This window comes from Furipterus horrens, unplaced genomic scaffold (genome assembly GCF_987537825.1).
Source record: "Furipterus horrens unplaced genomic scaffold, mFurHor1.1.pri manual_scaffold_7, whole genome shotgun sequence".
In the NCBI taxonomy this organism is placed as follows: Eukaryota; Metazoa; Chordata; class Mammalia; order Chiroptera; family Furipteridae; genus Furipterus; species Furipterus horrens.
The window spans coordinates 117,636,682-117,659,875 of NW_028327177.1; the positions used below are offsets into that span (position 1 = coordinate 117,636,682).

Below are 23,194 nucleotides of genomic sequence, written 5' to 3' on the forward strand. Positions count from 1 at the left end.
TAGTGACCCCTCTCCAGCCTTCAGCCCCGCACACGTAACCTTCAGGGCCCTATGCCTGCAGCCCAGCAGCCTCGGTTCACAGGGCCCACGTTCTCTCTAAGGACTTCATACTGTTGTTGGGAAAGGTAGGTAGGTTTCTGTTTGGGTTCGTAGGCATCTCGGGTGAGGGGTTGGGGGAGGCTCAGCTGGCGCTGGGGGCAGGGGAGCTATGACTCAGGGGAAACTCTTAAATTGTTACAAGCTTCAGCAAGCCCTTGTCAGTGGGAGGTGAGAAAGACAAACAGAGGGCCGAAAACCGTGCCAGGAGCCTGCCTAGCGGATAATCAAAACTTGACTATAAATAACAAATGGACCAGTGAACATGTTAGAGAACTTATTTTCTAAAGCAGCATATAGGCAAATGAGTGCTCTCCTGGAGTAAATCCTTAAACTGTTCCAGAAGGCCAAGTAAAAATACAAGAACACCTGTCTGCTAGTGGCGCCTTTACATAAACAATTTTTCAAGATAACTGAAAGCTACCTTCATAGATGTCCAAAAAAAAAAAAAAAACCACACACAAAAAAAACCCTAGCATTTTAATTGTGTACGGGAAATCTTTCTAAAATGGATTATATGCTTCCCAGGGGTGGGAATAGAGTACATAGCCGTTTATTGGCTTTTTTAGTGGTCCAGGAAGCAGAACTCCGATTTCCCTCTGAATCTCCCTTCTCACGCACTGTCAGTGGGGCTCCAGGCGTGGGCAGGAGACCTAGGCTGCAGGCCCTCGCAGACTTGTTTCCCCTGGCTACAGGCCATGGGCTCTGGTACATGGGCTTTATGACAACTGTTCTTGCTCTGGGGACTTTCTGGCTCCCATGCACTTAGATATGTTTTGAATAGATACAATTACTGCAAATCTGGTCACTATTATAAGTAAAGAGTACTGGAATGAATGTATTATTATTTGTTTTAGTGCTGTTAAAATTCACTTTGGTTTTTGAATATCCTCAGAAGACTCGTAAAACTTCGTATCCCATGACCTGAGAATATCCTCTGGAGAAACAGCTCAGGAAAGTAACCTACAATAATCCATACCTACTTTCAGGCTTATTTCTCAAAATATTTTGCGCACAATCCAATTCTGCCTTGGTAACCTAGACATTGCAATATTGACATGTCCACAGTGGCACAAGTAAAGTAAAATAAAATATCATACCTTGTATCTGGCAATCAGTGTTTAGGAGACTTGCATCATTATAGACTTTTAAGAAAAAAACGTATTGTGAAAAGTTTTGTATAATACCTATGTACCTGACTCAGTTGGAAAACTCTTCCAGGCCTAATGGTTTAGAATTGTGGGTGAAATTAAGCTCATCAAGTTCCTGCGCTTGGATCATTGCTGAGCTAGTGAAGGGAGGTGGGATGCTGTCAGAAGCTGCCACATCAAGATGTGACAAGGAGAGAGGAAGCAGCCAAATCACTCCCAGCTGCAGAGACGTAAGTGTGGGGAAGACAGCCCTGTAAGCCTCACTAGGCCCTGCTCTGTAGGCCTTGTTATTATAACCCAGAATGACAAATGAGGTTCACAATTACAACTTTGTGTTATTAAGAAAAATCTACAGTTATGGCCACATGGCTTTTTTTCCAAGGCAGGGAAATGTGCAATACATTTCAGAAAACTTTACATCAAAGAATGGCTAGGTATAGACATTTAAAATGGCAAATTTGAATTATCTGGGAAAATCACTTATGCAGATTCCTTAATTCCAATTAATAGGATGGAAAATTAAAAAGAGGAGACCAAGCTTTTAGTTGTGTTATTAACTAGCTATGTCTGGGAGCTCAGTTTCCATATCTTTAGACTGTGAAGGTCTAGATTTGCATTGTCCAATATGGTAGCCACTTGCTATACATAGTTATTTAAATTTAAATTAGTTAAAAATAAATAAGGTAAAAGTTCAGTTCCTCAGACACATTTCAGGTGTTCAATAGCTGACATGTGGTGAGTGGCTATTCTAATGGAGAGTACAGATTTAAAACATTTCCATTATCACCAAAAGTTCTTCATTGATCTAGATCCTAAGGAGAAAATGTTTCATCTCTTATGCCAATGCCGATTAATTGATAATAGTAATGGTAAACATCTCTGGGTTGTCTGCTCAGGCTGTGAGCCATCCCTGCACTCTCCGGGAACTGCTCTCCATTCCATAGGAGTGGGCACTAGGGAGCTCCTTAGAATGCTGTCACTTTTTTAAAAGTGTATTTTATTGATTATGCTGTTACAGTTGTCCCAATTTCAACCCACTCCACCCAGTACCCCCTTTCCCTCCAGCAATCCCCCCACTTAATTCATGTCCATGGGTCGTGCATATAAGTTCTTTGGTTTCTCCATTTCCTTTACTATTCTTAACATCCCCCTGTCTATTTTGTACCTACCAATTTTGCTTCTTAATCCCTGCACCTTTTCCCCCATTATCCCCCTTCCCCTCCCAGCTGATAACACCCCATATGATCTCCATATCTATGACTCTGTTCCTGTTCTAGTTTTTGCTTAGTTTGTTTTTATTTTTTAGATTCAGTTGTTGATAGTTGTTTGTTGTCATTTTACAGTTCATAGTTTTGATCTTCTTTTTCTTAAATAAGTCCCTTTAACATTTCATATAATAATAGCTTGGTGATAATGAACTCCTTTAGCTTTACCTTGTATGGGAAGCACTTTATCTGCCCTTCCATTCTAAGTGATAGCTTTGCTGGATAGAGTAATCTTGGTTGTAGATCCTTGCTTTTCATCACTTTGAATACTTTTTGCCAGCCACTTCTTGCCTGCAAAGTTTCTTTTGAAAAATTAGCTAATAGTCTTATGGGAACTCCTCTATAGGTAACTAACTCTTGTCTTCCTTTTAAGATTCTCTCTTTATCTTTAACTTTTTGCATTTTAATTATGATGTGTCTTGGTGTGTTCCTCTTTGGGTCCAACTTGTTTGGGACTTTGTGCTTCCTGGACTTGTATATCTCTTTCCTTCACCAAAGTAGGGAAGCTTTCTTTCATTATTTTTTCAAATAAGTTTTCAATTTCTTGTTCTTCCTTTTCTCCTTCTGGCACCCCTATGATTTGGATGTTGGCATGTTTAAAGATGTTCCAGAAGTACTTAAGCCTCTCGTCGTTTTTTTGCATTCTTGTTTCTTCTTTCTGTTCTAGTTGAAAGTTTATTTCTTCTTTTTGTTTCAAATCATTGATTTGAATCCCAGCTTTCTTCCCTTCACTGTTGGTTCACTGTGGATTTTTATTTATTTTACTTATTGTAGCCTTCATTTCTTCCCTTATGTTTTTGCCATACTCAAAGAGTTCTCTCAGCATCCTTATCACCAGTGTTTTGAACTTTGCATCTGGTAGGTTGGCTGTCTCCATTTTGTTTAGTTCTTTTCCTGAGGTTTGTTCTGTTCTTTCATTTGAGCCATATTTCTTTGTATCCTCAATTTAACAGCCCCCTTTTGTTTGTTTCTATGTATTAGGCAGAGCTGCTTTGACTCCCTGTCTTAGTCCACCTGTTACTTGTATGGACCAGAGCCTTAGGTGATCACCAAGGTGGGGCAACCCACTGAACTTCTTTGTGGCTCTGTATGTTGTGGAGGGGCCGGAGAGGGTACAATGCCACTGCCTGGCTGCTGGAGGCTTGCTCAGCACTTGCCCAGTTTCCAGTCACTTCACCCACTTTCTATATGCAATTGGCACCCCTCTAGCTGTTCCCCTGGTGGTGGTTCCCAGAGTGGATGGGTTTGCATACATCCCAGGACCCTGCTGGCCCTTTAAACGAACTCTCCCGAGAGATGGGCAATTTCTTCTCCCTCCCCAACCCACACTGATTTTTACAGCCAGAAGTTATGAGGCTTTATTTTCTCAGCACTGGAACCCTGGGCTGTGCAGTCTTGCCTGGGTCTGAGATTGGTTACTCCCAAGGTATCCCTCCCAATTTTTATCTACCATTCATAAATGTGGGACTACCTACATTCTGCCTTGCCACCACCACACTGCATCCAATCTGCCCTGGCTCCCTGGCTCTGCCCCTTCTACCTGTCTGGATGAATGTGGCCTCTTTAAATCCTTGGTTGTCAGACTCCCATACAGTTCAATTTACTAGCAATATGAGTGTATTATGCTTTGAGGTTAGTTGTGGTCCTTCTTATGGTTGTGCAAGGAGATGCAGTATGTCTACCTATGCCTCCATCTTGACCGGGAAATGCTGTCACTTTTTTTTTTATTATGACAAATTGGGCCAAGAGTGGTCACCTGATGCAAGCACAGTCACTTAGAGTCTCTCTCTTTCAGAAATTTGATGCTGAGATTTAGATACACTTTCTATAGGAGACTGTAACTGGAATCAGAAGTCATTGCAATGAGTGGGCATATGACCTCAAGCAGACCGGAGACTGAGAAAGCCCAACTGCAGAGAGAAAAAGGGAAACAAGCAGGCTGAGATAAGGAATGTCTTGATGATTTTCCAGTTCCTGGTCCTGAGGCCTAGCTACATTCTCGTGCTTGACTTTTCTTGGAACACTGTTGTATGTTTGTATGAAATTCCTTACTCGCTCAAGATGGCTCAAGTTGGTTTCCGTTACTTGTAACTGAAGAGGCCTTTCTAAAGCAGTAGTAGTTTCCTAGAGTTAAGTCTGAAGCCCTATTCAGACTTAGCAGAAGAATATAATGATTAATTGATGATGTTGGTCAAGGGCACAGGTTGGAGGAGTTGAGGCATCTGTGCTAAATATTTGCCACTCCTGATTAGTCATTTTCTGAACTGATGTTCGGTTCTCAATTTCCTACTGTTTCTCCAGGGAATTCTTTGTCTCCTCCCCCCACCCCCGATAATAGTGGACGTATATCATGTTATTGTTTCATTCCCTAATGTTTACTATTAACTGTTTCCATCGGTGAAATAAGGTATAATGACACTTCAAGACATTAGAAAGAGAGGTAATAAATTGGAGCTATTAAACATCAAAGTCTCAAAATTTTACATAAAATGTGAACTATAAATCGAATGATCTTTCAGCAAAATGCAGGTTTTAATAATGCCAGCCAAATTCCCTGAAGCATGTCCTACAGGTTTAAAAACGTATCACAATGCTAAAATTTATCAAGGCTAAGTGCAATTAATCTAAAATAGGTTTTTTTACTCTAAAGAAATTTAACCAAGATTTGCTTGTCTAAGAATTATAATGTTATGTTTGACCCATAACCATTAGCCTTTTCCCATATGACAGTTATGCTCAAATATATGAAAACTGAGGTAGAAAAGTAACTGAAACAAGGTTATCAGTGTGGGACTAGAGGCAACAGTTGTAAGAATGCAGAAGTAGGGCAAGGCTACATAACAAGCCAGGGAAAGCCCAAGCCTGAACCAATGGTCTAGAGACAAGTAAGACTGTGTTGTTAAAATGCACACAGATATGACAGGTCAGAAAGCAAGGCAATAGATAAAAATCATACAGGTTAAGTACAGAATAGACCTTGCTTGCTTGCTTTAGAGCAGGTTGGTATGAATAGAAGAATTAGGAATGAAGCAATTCCTCCTCCTGTATCTCAAGGCTTTGCATCTTTTACCATTAGGCCTGCTATTAAACATTGTCCCTCCATAGTTACTGTGATGAACAGACCCTAGTTTGGCCCCATTTTTATGCCCAGTATAATCTATTTTTGAGTGTGGGTGGATCTTGCTCCTAACAGATAGAATATGGCTATTACATAAGGGCAATGAGCTATTACTCCCATGATTATGTTATATCATACATATTATACATATATAGCTGTCCTGCTGGCATGCAAGATGTATGCAGAAGACTCTTTCCATTACTGCCTTGAAGAAATAAGTTGTCATGTCATGAGAGGGCCGATGAAGGGGTCCACATGGCAAGGAACTTCGGGCAGCCTGTATTGGCTTAGAGCAACCCCTGCTGATAGCCAGCAAGAAAATAGGCCCTCAGTCTTACAACAGCAAGGAGATGAATTCTGTGAACAACCTGAAGGAACTTAGAAGCAGATCTTACCCCAGCCAAGCTTCTGATGAGACCACAGTCTCAGCCAACACCTGGATCACAGCCTTGTGAGGCCTTGAGCAGGGGCCACAGCTAAGCCATGCCTGAACTTCTAACTTATAGAAACTGTGAGATATAATTGTGTGTTGTTTTTTATGTATAGCACAGAGAATAGTCAATTAAGTCACAATAACTTTGTATGGTAACAGATAGTTACTAGACATGTCATGGTGATCACATCATAGGGTATATAAGTGTAGAATCACTATGTTGTATGCCTGAAATTAATATAATATTGTATGTCAACTATCATTTTAAGATGTGTTGTTTTAAACTTCTAAGTTTTGGGTAATTTGTTATGCAGCAAAACGAATACACTCATTTTGACCATGGACTGTCACAGTAATTTTTAAGCCTTTCTTTTAGCCATGGAGATCTATATTTAAACAAAGCACATATGAAAGCTCAACATATAAAATAAATTAAAGTTCAGTTGCTTCTTTTGTAGCTGGCTCGAGGGCATGGAGCCCTTACTGGCTGGGTTCCCCTGAATTTATGGTGACTCAAGAAGAAACTGTATAGAGAACAGTCTGAAAACCATAAGATAAATTGAAAAGAAAACATAAGGTTGCTGATTCATATGTAGTATTCAGGCTGCAGGGTAGAGATGTACCCAGATGACCTCCCATGATAGAGAAGAATGGATGCTGTTGATGCGCTGCCCAGAATTCTCAAATTTCTCTACTATTTCTGGCCACCCCTCCCCTGGCTTCAGTGTGCTTTTGCCGTCAATAGTTTTTGCCTGTAACTCTTCTTCTGAACTATTCGTTGAGCTACAAGAGCTGCTTTACTTAGTACGGCAAGGAATAAAAGGTACCTAGAAGTCTTTACGTCCCTTGCTAAGGAGACCTTTGACCAAGGACTTATTGGTGAGGGACTAAGAAAACGAACCTTTCTCACAATGAGATGGGACAACATCTAAAATACAATTTATGCTCCGGAATTTCCCACCTGGATCAGGCTGAAGCTACCCTCTGCAGGACTGTTGAAATCACATCTTGCCCGGCTTCCTCCCTTTCCTGTTGTGCCTCCCCCACGTCCTATCAGCTTCTACTGGGAGAACTTCCTTAACATTGCTTTGCACTTTAGTCCTCATTTTGGAATCTGTTTCTGGGGAACCCCACTTGAGACATGGGGGTTTCTTGAGAGGACATATGGGCAACTGAGACATCTCAATATCTTTGGGGCCCAGTTACTGATTCTTAGTGCATATGTGATTATTGCATTTTCTTATTACATATATAATTTTTAATTTTCTAATAGTCATATTTTAAAAGGAGAAACATATTAAATTAATTTTAACATCTTATTTAACAAAATAAGCGCATTAGTGATATTTTTACATCATTTTAAATACTCTCTCTTAGCATACAGTGTGTGTTTTTTATATATATAACACATCTCAATTTGGACAGTAAATTTTCATTGGAAATTCTTGACCTATAATTTAGATTTTATAAAATTTACAATTAAAAAGATGTACATACCCAAGTTGTTCCAAACATGAATTATCAATTTTTTTAAATTAAAATTAAGTGAAATTAACTATTCAGTTTTTCAGTTGTACTAGCCAAATTTCAAGTGCTAAGCAGCCACCTGCAGCTAGTGGTTACTATTTTAGTAGTGTACCTCTAGACCCTCATCCCTCTCCCTTGAACTTGACATTTGTGCCCCTGTGGGCTGGTGGGAGTGGGACAGATACCCTAGTGTAAGCCATGTTGGGCTGGTGCTGAGATGATGTTTGGTGAGCACTCAGGATCCTGAACACAGGAACCTTGTCATGCTACTTATCCACTGAATCCCCAGAGCACTGTCTTAGTTCAGATTCCATGGAAACAGAGCCTGAGACAATGTTTCAGGTGCACACTATTTATTGAGGGACTTTCTGGAAAGGACACATTGAGCAAGTGAAGGAAGTAGGGTAAGCCAGGGAGTGAGCAGAGCAGGGATGGGGGCTCAGCTAATTCTAGCCTTGGCCTGATTCATGGGGACTTTGGACTATAAATTGCACTGTAGGGTTGTTCCACCTTGAGGCAAGGGGGCCAGGCTTTTGGGACTCTGTATCCATCAGTCATTAGCTGCTTGGGGTGAGAGGTAGAGTGACAAATCCCCAACATTTCTAGACAGCTCATCCAACAGCAACCGTCCAAAGAAGATCACAGGTGGAAGCTTTCGGCCAGAGCACTTACAACAGCTGGGAGTTAAGTGTATTGGCTAGTGAAGGAGATCTAGACAGTGACCTCAGTAGAGAAGACCAGGCCAGGACCAGAATACTTTATTATCTGCTGGCAGGTTGGCCTTATGCCTCAGTGTGGAATCAGAGAGAACAGGCTGGACTGTGCGGGCATCAGGGGCTCCTTTGCATAGAGGCCTGTGGTCTACAATCCTAACAGGTCAGGCATTTTCCTTGGCCTTCCTTCTTGGGTGACGTTAACTCTCAGCCTTCTTCATCACACTTTTGGGGTGGCAAAGAAAAATGAAAAAAAGGAAAAGCAAAGAGACCAAATCCTCAAAAGGAGGTATAAACCCTAAAACTGTGGCTCAGTATGAGGCAAATCTTTGTTCTTCATTAATTCCCCCAAGGCATATTTAGTTGAGTGCCTACGCTGGGCCAGGCACTATGCAAGGCTCTGAAAGCAAATTCCAAGAGCAGTTCCAAGGCCATTTTGAGCAATGGCAACATGACTAAAATAAGGGCTGCTGTAGGGTTTTGGGTGTCCACAGGACGGACAGGCCAAGAAAAATGAGGCTGGGGAAAAGTCTAGGTCATCGGGATGTGCTGAGAAGTATAGCAACGCACCTCAGCCAGCCTGCCAGGGACTCCAAGGAGAGAGGTTGAGGTCAGTCTGGGGCACCAGCCAAAGGGCAGAGTGTGAGTAAGCAAGTTAAGGTCAGCATTCAGAAGCCTGGGCCAGGGAGAATGGCTCAGGCAGATGGAAACTGGGCACAGAAGCATGGCAGTGCCAGGTGCCAAGTGAAGGAAGATGATAGCATATTTAGCACCTAGCATTTGCCAGGCACTTTGAATACATTTAATTCTCACAATAACCTTGCAAGATAAGTATGAGGTTCAGAAAGATTAAAACAGTGCTGTTACAGAAACAGGGGAGTCCAAAAACAAACCCCAGAGTTTGCGGCTGAGAGATAGGCAGCAGGAAGCAGCTTTCAGGATGCCCTTGCATGCCTGGAGCTAGTGGCTGGAAACTTTGTTGCAAAGATCCACTTTACTTCCAAGACTCAGGAAGATGAGAGGGATCTTGGACTGTGGGCTCTTAAGGAAGAAGCAGACAGAGCCTACGTAGGGTTCTGTGAATGGACGGGACTGTTTGTGAGAGGATGCAGTGAGGGAGAGAGAGGAGGCAGGGAGGAAGAGAAGCAGCTGCAGACATTTTGGGCTGGCTCTGGCTCTAGGAGGCTCTCTCTCTCAGGCTCTCTCTGGCCCTCACGCCCTCATTCTCTGGCTCTTGTGGGCTCCCTCCATGTGGCTTGGAGAAGGGGTCTCCAGGCTGCTTAAAGAAGAAGCTCTCGCCTGGCGGTTTTGAGAAGGAGAGGAGATCCACGCGGTTTACATGAAGAAGGCAGTTTGCAAGGAGGCTAGGAATCAAGGCGGTCCTGCATTGAGAGCTGGAGGGCACCACAGCACAGAAAGGACCTCCCCAATCAGAAGTGAGTGATTGGCAGCTACTGGTAAAGCTGAACTGTGCCTAGGAAGTAGGGAAACAGTGTTTTTGACTTTCATAAGACTGGCCAGGTCTGGGAGCGGGAGGCAGGACTATGTGTAAATAAACAATTCTTTTTCTTTTCACCAAACTCTGGTATTAAGAGTTATAATTCTGGTGGCGGTCAACTGGGCCCCTAACTAAACAGTCTGTGGGTTCTGTTTCAATGGGAGCAGCCCAGGGGTTCTGTTACAGTGCTTCTCAAACTGTAATGAGCATATGAATTACCTGGGGTCATGTTAAAATGCAGATTCTGATTCAACAGCTCTGCATTGGGCCTAAGATTGCACGTTTCTAACAAGTGCTGGGTGCTGCTGATGCTTCAGGTCCACAGACCATACTTTGAGTATCAAGAAGTTGAACCACTCACCACAAAGTCACTGCTTTTATTATTATGAAGGAAAAAGGTAGATAATGAAGGGCAGGAAAACAAAAGTATTCTAGTTTAAGTCTAGTCTTCCAAACACAGTCATGGCCATGAACCCTGAACCATGGCCGTCTGCACTCTTGGGTGTGGGCAGGTGTGGGTAGGTGTAGGCAAGGAAGTGTGCTGCCTTCAAGAGGGGAGTGGCCCACTCTGGCTGCTTCAGGGACATGTTGAGGGAGGTCTGACACTTCTCCTGGAGTGACTTACTCATTTCAATGCATCTGATCCAGTGTTTTTTAGTCATTTAGTTCACTGGCTTAGGGATCAATTAATTTGGATAGATCAGTTAATTTGGATAATGTATCCAAATTAATTTTCAGCAGCTATTTCTAAGTTGTTAGCCTCAGAGTGAAACCAAATCAACCTCTCAGAAGTTCTTTTGACCTTTATTTCTTAATGGTTTGTTATTTATCTAACACCTTCTCGTGGGCCTTATTATTAATTTCCTCCTTTATCTCATTATAGTCATTGGTGCAAAGGTTTATTGAAATACTTCTTAGGGGCCTCTGATAGTTTTTTTAATTGTGATAAAGCTGGTTCTCTGGATTTTGTCTTGCTCCAGTGTGAAGCTGAGTGTGAGTCACACCTGCCTGGCAGAAGACGAGAAGGTACAGACTGAGAGAAGCAGTGGGGACTACATGTTGCCTCGTGATGCCTGTGGCACGATGGGCCCCTGGAGAACGGCAGTCTGCGAGGTCCATACCTTGGGCATCTGAATGTCAAAGGAGGTTCTAAGTATGTGAAGTGAAGCCTTTGACATTGTAAGAACAGACTCTGGAGCCAGGTTGCTTGGATTCAAGTCTAGACACCACCTCTCATTGGCTGGGTGAGCTTGGGCAAGTTATTCCACTTCTCTGACCCTCATTTTCCTCATCTACAAAATGGGTATGATAATAGTACCTGCCTGATAGGATTGTTGTGAGGACTAATTGAATTAGTTCTCAAAGTGGATTTTAGACCCCTATATACAGTAATTACCATATAAAAACAAAATTAAACAACCCTGTAGGGCTAGTGTCCAGCCAAATGAAGAGGGTTTTTTTGTTTTGTTTTATTTTTTGTTTTTTGTTTTACCAAAAAATGGGTGAAAATGTGTAAAAGTAGAAGGAAACGTAGGCAGGTTGTAGGAACTCAAATAAATAATAGGAAATATAATAAATCAGGTTGAGGGGGAGTTTATCTACCATCTCACCATGAATCAGACTTATTTGGTGAAACTCAATATCATTAAATCAGTGACTATTTATTGACAACTTGCTCTAGCTCTCCTAGGGAGAATCTCATGATTTAATGGCCCACCCAATTACCATTTGAAGATTTTCCAAAAGAGAAATCAATTCACTTGGTGTTTGACTAAATATTTGAGATATTTTTGGAAGCCAGTTTAAGAAAATTTTCTAAAATCTTATTTTCTCCACTGGCAAAATTAGGAAATAGTATTCCTGCATGACAAGATTTTTATGAAGAATAACCACAAAGTGTCTGGCACATGGAGCTTGTTAAATATTAACTCTCATAATTGTGTTTATGATTTCACCTTTGAAAAGTTTGACAGGGTTTTACAAGAAAATCTATATTTTATTTTTTGACTTCTTTGAGGAATTAGATTCCACTTTTGGATAATTAAACCATAAGCCTGTTAATAATTATGAGACTTATTTATATAAATTAGTATTATGGATGGAATATACAGTACTACTATGAAATCATCTTATCAAAAAATTAAATTTTAATCTGATCAAGTTTCTAGATCTCATTACTAAGATACAGAAGACACCGAGGACATAAGAACATGTTAAGTGACACCATGGAGTTGCAATCAATAAACTCCAGAACATAGGTGCTATGGACTGAATTGTGTCCCCCTCCATGCTCCAGCATTTCATGTACTGAAGCCCTACCCCTCCCTGTGACTGAAGGTGGGGGAGGGATGCTCTGGAACCCTCAAAGGGCTTTCTCAGGGGAGCCATAGGAGATCGTGGTTAGCTAACTCATGTTTCCATTTTGCAGAGTGGAGTATTGCATCTGAGAATATCTGAAGAACTTGGGGCAGAAAATAGGGCTTTAGAGGCTACTTGGGAAAAACAAAAAGGAGAAGTTAGGAGACTAAGCAGAAGAGGATTCTGAAGGAGCCCAAGACCTGATCCAATGAGGAATTAGAGACGTTTTTGCTTTGTGGTGTTGAAATCAATCTCCTCTCCCTTCCCTCCAACAAAAGCTTCAGTAAACGATTTCTTCTGTTAATGCATCATGGATCTGTTTTGAGTGATCCATCAAATGCTGAGTTATGAGGATTCAGGGTGGGAACACATGTTGCTCAAGGGAGCCTGCCCATACTAGGAATACCAAAGAACAAAAGAACAACTAATCAAATGAAATGAATGAATGAATGAATGAATCCTGGAAATTCTGTGATCTTACACTAGCTAATTATAATTCCTTGCAATGCCTGGAGTTACTTCAATTAACCCTCCTGCTAAATTCTGGAACTGGCCAACTGGCCTGGTCCATTTCTTATTTCTTTCTATCCCAACTTTCCTTCTGCTTTCTTTTCTTTCACATTATGGGTTTGAAGACTGAAGTGATTTCTATAGCTTGAATGCTCTGTTCATGCCTTAATTCACTGATGAGTTTTGAATACTGTCTTAGGTACAATGCTACCTGGAATGGAGAATTCTGAGAATAAATGGAATTCATAGTCTGCAAAAGTACTAAGAATGGACTATTCTATGAAGCAGGAAGAAGCACCTGGCATCAAAGAGGCAAGAATGAAATGCTGAACTGTTCAAAAATGAGATCTCAATGGGGACAAGGTAGGGTAGAAGGTATAGAAAGGCTTCATATAAATGGTAGCATCTAAGCAAAACCTTAAATTAAGGCTGACATTTGGACATGAAGAGATAAGGATTAGGGGACAGAGATTGGGTGAGGAGGTAATTCCTGACCTCAGCCTTCCACATCAAAGTGCTCCAGATCTGTGTCCAGACCTCTGTGGATGTTCCTCATGCTTTCCCAGCTCAGAAGGGCCCTGCCTTGACCACGTTAACAAAAAGAAAATGGCCTCAGTCTTTTCCACCCACCCCTTAGGAAACCACAGCTCCTTTTCAACTCTGACCTTCTGGGAATGGCTCTCCACTCTGGTCACCAAATCAGAGAAGGAAAGAACTAGTGTTGAAAAGGATGGTACTACCAGAGGCCTGGGATGTGGGCAGGAAACTGAGGCCCAGAGAAGAGATGCTGTATTCCCTTATCAGCACTCAGAGCATAAATGAATTCATGTCTGTCTGTTTGTTACCACACTTTGACTATGAACCCTTCGAGGGCATGAGCCTTGCCTATCTTGGTGGCTCTTAGCACTGAGTCTAGCACATTGTACGTGTTCAATATATGGTTGCTATACAAGTATTTTAGGGCTTAGGGCAGTGATTCTCAAAGTATGGTCTCTGGACTTATATCATTAGCTGGGGACTTGCTGGAAATGCAAATTCCTGGGGCCTCACCCTAGACTTACTAATTCAGAAACTCTGGGGATGGAGTCCAGTAATTGTGTTTTAACAAGCCCTCCAGGAAATTCTGATGCAGGTTAAAGTTTGAGAACCATTGTTGCAGGATCTCTGAGCCTAGAAGACTTGCCCTGGCTTTCTTTGTGATCTCAAGAACTCAGCTATTTTTAAATTTGTAACATACATATTTTTATACTATTCTATCACTACCTATCCCCTTTGTAAATTAAAGAAAAGAAAAGAGAATACTTACCTGCCAGGGGAGACACCATGATCACAAAGGTGATTCTATCAGGATGAGGCTCTGCCATTGCACTTAGGTAGTGCTGTTATTAAAAAAAAGAAAAGGAAAGAAAATACCATAAAGGTATTAGCAGTGTGACCAGAAAAGAATTAGCCAGAAATGTCAAGTGGTTATCTTTCCTGAAGAAAACCAGAAGCTTTGCCTGTAAAAAATATATTCTGATGAGTTAAAAAACAGACTTCTTATAGAATAGGAAAAGAACAAAGAGAAATGCCAAAAAAAAAAAAAAATTAAAAATTGAGCTGTGGTTTTATGTGAAATTGGCACTACACCCAGACAAAACCCCCTGCTTATCCTCCTTGTCAATTTCCATTGTCGTCCTTGGTAACTCCCAGAAGTCATGATTTTTATGTTCACATTTAAAAATTTTCATCATAAGTTTTAAGTATTTGTGAGGAATGTAATTTCCTGTTTATTATAAATACTGTTATTTTAAAACAGGCCTTATATATAATTTTGAAAATGCTTTCAAGGAATCTATATCCTATAGTAATTTTAAAAAATTCTTATCTGAGGATATGTTTATTGATTTTAGAGGGAGAGGATGTGGGACAGAGAGAGAGAAAGAGAAACATCAGTGTGAGAGAGAAACATCAATTGGCTGCCTCCCATACGCACCCTGACCAGGGATCAAACCTGTGACCTAGGTATGTGCCCTGACTGACAATTGAACCCACAACCTTTTGGTGTATGGGATGACGCTCCTGCCAACTAAGCCACTGGGCCAGGGCTATAGTATAGTAATTTGACATATAATCATCTATTAAAAATATACAACAGTAAGCTTTCCTTAAAATACTAACATTTAAAACAAGACTTTTATATAATTAAAAAAAATACTTCCAATGGAATCTATATACTGAAGGGGAGCAGAATAGGTTGCCCCAAAATGTACCACTTTGGTATGTGGATTGTTTTGAGCTGAAGACCATAAAGGCCCCAAAACTCAGGAAGAGCTTTGTACCATCCCCTTTACTGTATGATAGAGTTTTTAGATAGAGGGTCTGGTTCAGAAAGAGAATTATTACCAGCGTTAACTACCAATAGCACGGGCTAGGTGTGGTAAGCTCGGGGTGGCTGGGCAGAGCCTGTTTCCTCGAATTCCTCTCTGTCCCATTGTCTCTGCATAGCATGGCAGACATTTGTTTACCAAACATCTGCTCTTTCCATCTTCCTTTGAAGTGTCTTTTTTCTCCTTGAAGCCTCAGACCCCCAACCCCTTCTTCTTAGCTCAGGATGGCATATTAACCTCAATTGCTTGGCTACTGGGGAGCTCTCATGTCTATAGGAGGCTTTGATATGTACAAAACCAGTTTATCTCCTGGAAATCTATCTTATGTCAATTTAATTATTAGCTCAGCCAGAAGGACATAGAAGGGTACAGGAACACTTTTCCTTCCCTAAAATACCATAGAGATTTAATATCATCATCCTTCTGGAAACAGTAGAACAAACTTTTCTTAAATGTTGCATTATTCTTTCCTCCTCTTTCTTTATGTTTCCATTCATTTACCTAACAGAACTTTATCCTTATGAAACATACTGCCCCATATTTTTCTATAACAAAAATGGATATAAACTTAGAGTCCGTAAGTCATTAAGTGTTAAAACATTTCTTAATACAATAATTATTGGTATACAATTGATAAGTACAACATAAATATATGTTTTGGTAATTATTATTCTTAAACAAAATTTTGTTGGAAGTTGATCCCTTTATGAAATGGATAGTTTTATTTCTTTACTTTTTGAAAACAACTGAGTAACATATTCATGTTGAGCATTACTTATTTAACAAGTAAGTAACAGTCAATAGTTTTGATACTGAATCAATAGTGTGGATACTGAATCGATAAATAAGTATTGATTCAACATCAATACTCATCATATGTTTTATTTTATTATAGATGTAAATGCTGAGAAATTTAAGCCATGCAATTGGAAGTTTTGTTACAGAAATGTTATTTAATTCTTTTTTTTTTTTTTTTAAGATTTTACCCATTCACTTTTAGAGAGAGGAAGGGAGGGAGAAAGAGAGTGAGAGAAACATCAATTGGTGGCCTCCTACACACCCCCAACGGGGGACCCAGCCTGCAACCCAGAGACTTTTCTCTCTGAAGGACTACGCCTAACCTGCTGAGCCATGCCAGTCAGGGGTCATTTAATTCTTTGAATTTTTAAATGTTTTCCTCAAAATTATTTTTAAATAACTGTCAGTGCATAATTCACATCTCCTTCAACTTTGTTGAGAGCAGTGAATCAATACCATTTGACTTGTGAAAATATTTGTACCCAGTCATTAGAGTTAGTCACTTTTTCAACAAGAACTCCAGTATTTTGAATTGTTGCTTTGCTTGGGAACCTGGCAGATCTTGCACCCTGAGGCAGGGCACCATTGTAAGTTTTGAAATAAAAAGAGGAAGACTACTCTGGCTGGTGTGGCTCAGTGGATTGAGCATGAGTCTGTGAACCAAAAGGTCACTAGTTCAATTTCCTAAAGTCAGGGCACATGCATGGGTTGTGGGCTAGGTCCCTGTTAGAGGCCGGGGAGAGGCAGCCCATCTATATTTCCCTCATACATTGATGTTCCTCTACCTCTCTCCCTTTTAGTCTCTCTAAAAATAAATAAATAAAATATTTTTTTAAAAAAGAAGAGAGCTTTTTTCAGTAAAATGTGAAGAAGTCCACTGTAAAAAGGAAACTTCCAATTTTGACTTCACTCTTTCTTAGGTAGCTTTTATAAAAGAGTAAATATGAGCTTTGAGAATCTGGATATTAATTCTCTTTTGACAACTCAAGACTACAATGGAAAGGTTTCCAGACTCTTGGCATTTGGAGTGTGGTCTGTGGACCAGCAATATTGGCATTACCTGGGAGCTTGTCAGAAAGGCAGAATCTCAGGTCCACTCCAGACCTACTGAATCTGGATATGCATTTAACAGAGTTTCAAGGTGAGTCAGAAACACATGAAAGTGTACGAGGCACTGGACTAGACCATTGCCACTCCCCTCTCCCCAAACCTTGTAGTTTGCACATTGGCTTCTCCTTCCCAGTGTAGAAGATCATGCTTTTGGCTTCAATTCTCTAGGAAGTCACCTGGTTCAGTTTCTAGCACCTTGTGAGACTGACTGAGCTTGGCTTTCTGACCCTGCAAATAATTTGAAGACTGCTTACATAAAACTAGATGGTCCTTAAGGGACTCTTGGTAAGTGGTAGCTGATAATTCTCAGTTCCTTCTCACTAATAATCAGATTTTAGTAAGAGATCATCTGTCTTCCTCTCTGAGCATCACTGCAGCCTGTGAATCACTGGATAGTAAGACTGGAAAGACTCGCCTGTGTCATGGAGAGGTTTCTTCCTATCATGCCTGTGAACATTGCAACCTTGTCATTAAGAGAGCTACAAATAGGGTAGTTTTGTTTTTTTTTTTTTTTGTCTTTTTGTTTTGTTTTGTTTTGAAAATAGAAGCCTATTCAAATAGTTTGTCAAAGTGACTGACTCTAGCAAGAAGAAAATGACCGTGATTGTATTTTTTAAATGTTTTTGCCTTTCCCTGTATTTTTGCTGTGTTGACAGTTGTGCCATCCAAGCATGGCCTAGCCCTCCACCCTCCTTCTTGGCTCTGCGTTCACTTTTCATGTGTGTGGGATTCCAGATCTATAAACAAGGGGGCCTGGCGCCAAAGCCACCCTCTTGGGTGCGAACACCCAAGTGTCAGTGGTGTTTGGAAGCAGCAGAGCAGCCCGTGGGAGGAAGCATTTCCTTGACATCATGCTGACTTTGCCCCTGCAGCAGGAAAGCCTGTGGTATGTGACAGAGCAAGGACAGCTGAGAGTTCAAACCTTACTCCATTACCCGTTAGCTGGGCAATGTGGGCGAGTTACCTAAACTCTCTGAACTTCTGTGTCTCTGTCTCTAAAATGTCCAGCAACTCAAAATGAGACAGTATTACTGCTAGGGTGTTTGCTTGTTTGTTTGTTTGTTTGAATCTGTCTGCTTGTGGGCACTGGCCCTCAAAAAGGCACAAGCGGGAGTTTGCAGTATAGAGAGAAAAACAGTTTAATATTGAATTGGCCAATCCAGAGGCAGAAAGCTAATGCTAAAATCTTGACTCTCTGATGCTGTAAATTACAGATTATGTAGGGCAAAATCATAAGACATCATGGGTTAGGGGTTTCTGAGTTGTGCTGGGAGCTGATTGGTTGGAGGTGAGGCAAGGGTAATAAAACATTTATTGGTCTTGAGGACAATTCTGAGGTCTGTTCCAGCATCCTTTTGTCTGGACTCAGGGGGTCAGTAGCTGAAACGTAATTTAGGTCAAGATGTTAATCTTTAGCCTGCCAAGGGTGCAGATCTTGTTACTATTAATCATATCGGAGCCACTGTCTTCTGCTGCCTCAAGGGTTGTTGATTATCCGGGCAAAAGGCTAGGTCTCTGAGGGGTATAGAAGGGTGAAACATGATTTCTAGAGCTAGAAAATAAAACTGAATTTAATCAAAGTCATAAGGACTCTCAGTTTCATTAGTACATCAGTGTGAAAGTGAATGCTCTGTAAAAGTGATTTTCTGCCTCCTTCCAAAACAGTGGATTGTGCTTCTTAAAATCATTGCTTCATCAAATCATGGGATCTTAGGCTGGGCCAACTTCTTAAAACTCATCTCACATGCTCTTGAGGAACATAGAGCGAAAAATAATCTACACTATATGAGCCAAGTTTGATTCACAATAGTACCTATATGCTAATGATAATTTGAGATGATGGTGACTACGAAGGGTCATATTTTCTACAGCCAGTTGGCCACAGATCAGTGCTACAGGTTAGGAGAACTAAGTCAGAATATGAATAGACTAGAAGAGAATGACACAGTGGAGCAGAAGGGGGATGGCACTGAGAGTCCTTAAATGCACTTTATTTGCTGTTTTGAGCAGCATTTTGAATAGTGAAATTTTGTACAATATTTCCTCACTTAAGGCGGGTATTACATTCTAGACCCCCCACGATAGGTGAAAATCCACGAAGTAGGAACCTTACATTTATTTTAGTATTTATATATATATTTAAGACTTTATAAACCCTTCCCACACACTTATAAACTGTTCCCAGTCCCTTTTTAAATTTTCCCACTCCCTTATTAACCTTTTCCACACTTTTATAAACACTACTTATGTTCTTAAACATATACTACTCTCTTACACCTACGTAACTTTAACAACATCCGTATACGGTACCACAAAATCCCGCGATATAGAGAAAAATCTGTGATAAATAATTAAATATAGTATTTTTAAAAATCCTGCGATACAGTGAGGCTGCGGTAAGTGAACCACAATATAGAGAGGGACTACTGTATTAATATCAAAGGTTCTCAAAGTGGGGCCCCTAATCAATAGCATCAGTATCCTCTAGGAACTTGTTAGAAATGCAGATTCTCTGTGCCCTCCCAAGCCCAGACCTCCTGAATCAGAAACCCTGGGGTGGAACCAGCAATCAGTGTTAAACAAACATTACAGTGATTCAGATGCATAGCAGAAGTAAGGAATTACCAATTAACATTATAACAGCTTATAACCATTTTTTCTAATGCAAAGCAAAATGACATCAAAAATATCTTAGCATCTTAAATTCCTCACCTCCCTGACAAACACTGTGAAAATTTCCAGAAGGTATTGTCTGCTGATTCTGGCAGAGATCTGCTTGAGCGCAGTCACCAGATACACCTTCCTCCTCAGTCTTGGGTGGAATTTGCTTACTCATGAAGCGGTAACAAGAAGAATGATTTGAAAAATTAAGCAAATGAGTATGATCTCACTTCTTTTCTCTAGAAATATCTTTCCTCTGGTGTTATGGCATATTTATAACTTTATTACAAATTATACAAATCACTAGATTTTTATTTCCATGCCATAACAATCCCCTCACTAAATGCAGTTACAATGAAGTCCTGGGTCGTCTGGAACAACAGCATCTTGATAACGTGAAGCCCCAGAGGCAGAGACCCGGGACCTCTCCAAGGGGCTGTCATCAGACAGTCCTATGTTCTGCTTATTCTGAATTTTCCCTTTCGTGGTTAGAAGTCAAGGAGAAAGCCACAAGTTAAAAGCCTGTACCACATTCTGCCTCTAATTTATCTGCTATCATTGCCTGTTTATATGTCTGTCTCAGTTCCCCAGATTGGGGCTCATTAAAAGCAAGTACGATGTGTTTAATTCCCCATCTATAAGGAAGGCATGATATAGATGTTCATGAATATGATTCAAACTGAAGCCCAGCAAGGCCGAGACTTGCTGAAGGCTGTGGAGCTCTTGAGTGTCCACAGCTGCTCTCTATTGCTCCCTTTATGACACTGTCTATTTATTGTGTGGGTGTTTATTATTTCCTTTATTTCCACGTGGTATTCTCGAGAGACTTTGTAAGTGATTGACTGTGTTCATCCCCAAAACTCTGCGGAGACCAGGTGTTGTAAAGATAGTGGAAGACAGGCGATTCACAACTAAAACTTCCTAATGAGGACAACTTGAGCATGTTATTTTCAGCATTCAACTCCGAAGTTTGAATAATTCATGGGAAAAAAATCTGTTCAACTAGACATGATGGGCTATTTTAATGAAAGTAGAGATGTGGAATATTTCAGAGCTGAAGATTACATGAGGGAACTGAAGGTAGGGAGACAAAGTGACCAGCCCAGCAAACAGTGAATTAGTGAGCTCAGGTCTCCTATGGCCAGCATCCTCGTTGTCCAGGGTCACATGGTGGCAAGTGGTTAATCCAAAATCAGAACTCAGACCTTGAGAAGAACATGCTCAGCTCTTTCCTCTGAATCACACAGCCTGCTACAAGACACCAACGGGGGGTCAGGCCCAAGGTCTTCTTTTGCATTGCTGGGCCACAGAACACACAGGAAGATCATATTTCCTTTTCCATCTTCAATCTAGCCCAGTTGGTATCAATAGGCTGCACATTAGAACCCCTTGGGGAGCTTTTTAAAAATATGGATGCCCAGAACCCACCCCCCAGACCAATTAACTTAGTCTCTGGAGGTGGAGCCCAACCCTCTGTCTTTTTAAAGCTCCCCGGATGATTCCAAACATATCCAAGTTTGAGCAACAATGAATCTAGCCTTTCTCCTTCTTGTTCTCCTATTCTCTTTAAGACCAGAATCCTTCTCTTAACTCTGGTTTTCTTTTTGCTAATGCTTAGGGATTTTTTTTTTTTTCCTTTTTAATTGACCCTAGAGAGAGAGAGAAACATCAACCTATTTTTCCGCCCTTCATTACATTCTTGCATGTGTCCCAACAGGGAATTGAACCTGCAACCTTGGCACATGGGAATGACACTGCAATCAGCTGATCTACCGGGCGCTAATGCTCAAGTTTTAACACCAGACTCACAAACCATTAAAGATATTGGCAAAAACTTAGCCTTGTAGTCTCCTCCGCATCTATTTGTCTCTCTCTCTCAGTTGTCTGGGTCTCTGTGTCCCTCCTCCTGGCCTACACAGTCACCCCCACAGGGCCTCAGTCTCCAGGAGGGGGGCCCTATTCTTGGCCCTTCCGCGCACCTTCTGTCAGAGCCTCCCTCCTCTTGGGCTCAGCCTATGAAAGCTGTGAGGCTGGACGAGAGGAACTGGGAGCCCAGGCTGGACAGGAAGCTTAGGGAGGGCTGCTGCAGGGATTATTGGTCCCAGAGGGAATAATTCTTGCAGCAGCTCTTCTTTTTCTCTTGCTGGCTAAGTGTGTGGGTGTGCAGCAGGCATTTGCTAGGGAACGTTGGCAAAAAATAAAACTTTTCAAGTTTCAATTCTGTAGACAGATTGAGAGGCCTCCCAGCAGTTCAGAATTGCTGAATCTGGTTCCATCCACCCACTTACCCCCCAGGAAGTGGTAGGTTGGGTTAGATGTCACTTGATTTGTTACCAGTGGCCTAGCGTATGGGAGTTTAAATCATAAAGGTGATACTTTAAGATAAACCAGTCAACAGATAGTTATTGAACACTCACCGCATGCAGAGCACTGTGCCAGGCGCTGATAAAACCAAGAGGGATGTCATCTCTGCTGAAGCTCTCTACTTATGGTCATTGGAAGAAAAGGAGAGGTTTGCAGGGGGCAGTAGTCAGTCTGAGGTCCAGGAAAAGCAGAGGGCAGAAATGCAGCCGCTGACCAGGCAGGGATAGAAAGAAAATAAAAAGAGCCATAAAAGAGGGAGGAGGTGGGGGTGGCAAGATGACAGCGGTGTGTTCAACTTCCTAGGATTTCACGTCCTGAAACTATTTGCCTCACCCATGCTCACCAATGATATTGCAGCCTCCATGTGGTTTCGATCTTGCCGTTTTGACCCCCGACACATTCGGACCCCTCAGAGAGCTTAGCAAACACTATCGCAAGACAGCTGCAGCTTTTTTTCTCAGTCTGTCTCTAACTGCCTCTGCCTGTGTGTCTTTTTGTCATTTTCTGACTCCCACGCTTTATCTCTTTTGCTGTCTCTTAGATACATACCATTTTTTTCAAGGATAAGTAAAGAAATGAATCCAAGCTCTCAGCATTTTTAGCAAAGTAATAATGAGTATTACTAATAGAAATAATCTACACAAAATAAGATTAATGACACCTAAAACTGCGTATAGGAGAAAAAGTTCTTGACTAAATATTGCCTGAAGAATCAAATCTTGACAAAATGTAGACGTCTAAAATCTGATTGGGAAAAATTAGATTTGGTAGAAGTAATAGCCACAAAGTGAAACTCATGAAGGCAGATGTTATAATTGGTAAAATTGACACAGGCAAAAATCTGATAATGAATCAAATTTTATTGTAAAATTTAAACAAAAATATTTGATGGCAATAGAAATAATTTCAATAAACTATAAGAAAATGGTAAAAACTGGAAACATTGTATTCTAGGGAAAATTGATCAATGAATTTCATTACTTGATGACACATTCTAAAAGTTACTTTCTTGATGGAAATCTGTCATTGTTGGCATAGTTCTGATTGAAATGCTTATGGCTAAACTTCCACTGGGTTAAAATAGTAGTTAAAAAATATAACCCCAGAGGCTGCCTGCTGAAGAGGCAGCAAGACTGAAACTAAATCACAATTCCAAGGTGGACCTGGGAATGTGTATTTCTAAAAATGCTCCATCTTTTGAACCTTAATTTAAACAAACCATT

The 23,194-nt window shown here is 40.9% G+C and overlaps 1 long non-coding RNA gene across 1 annotated transcript; it reads left to right on the plus strand.

The window, feature by feature from the left end:
• The first annotated feature begins 9,190 nt into the window (after positions 1–9,190).
• On the plus strand, positions 9,191–14,250 carry LOC150005140 (uncharacterized). The gene is made up of 3 exons (XR_016512317.1): positions 9,191–9,739; positions 10,782–11,045; positions 12,230–14,250. It is a non-coding gene; the product is annotated as an uncharacterized LOC150005140 (long non-coding RNA).
• Positions 14,251–23,194: the final 8,944 nt, after the last annotated feature.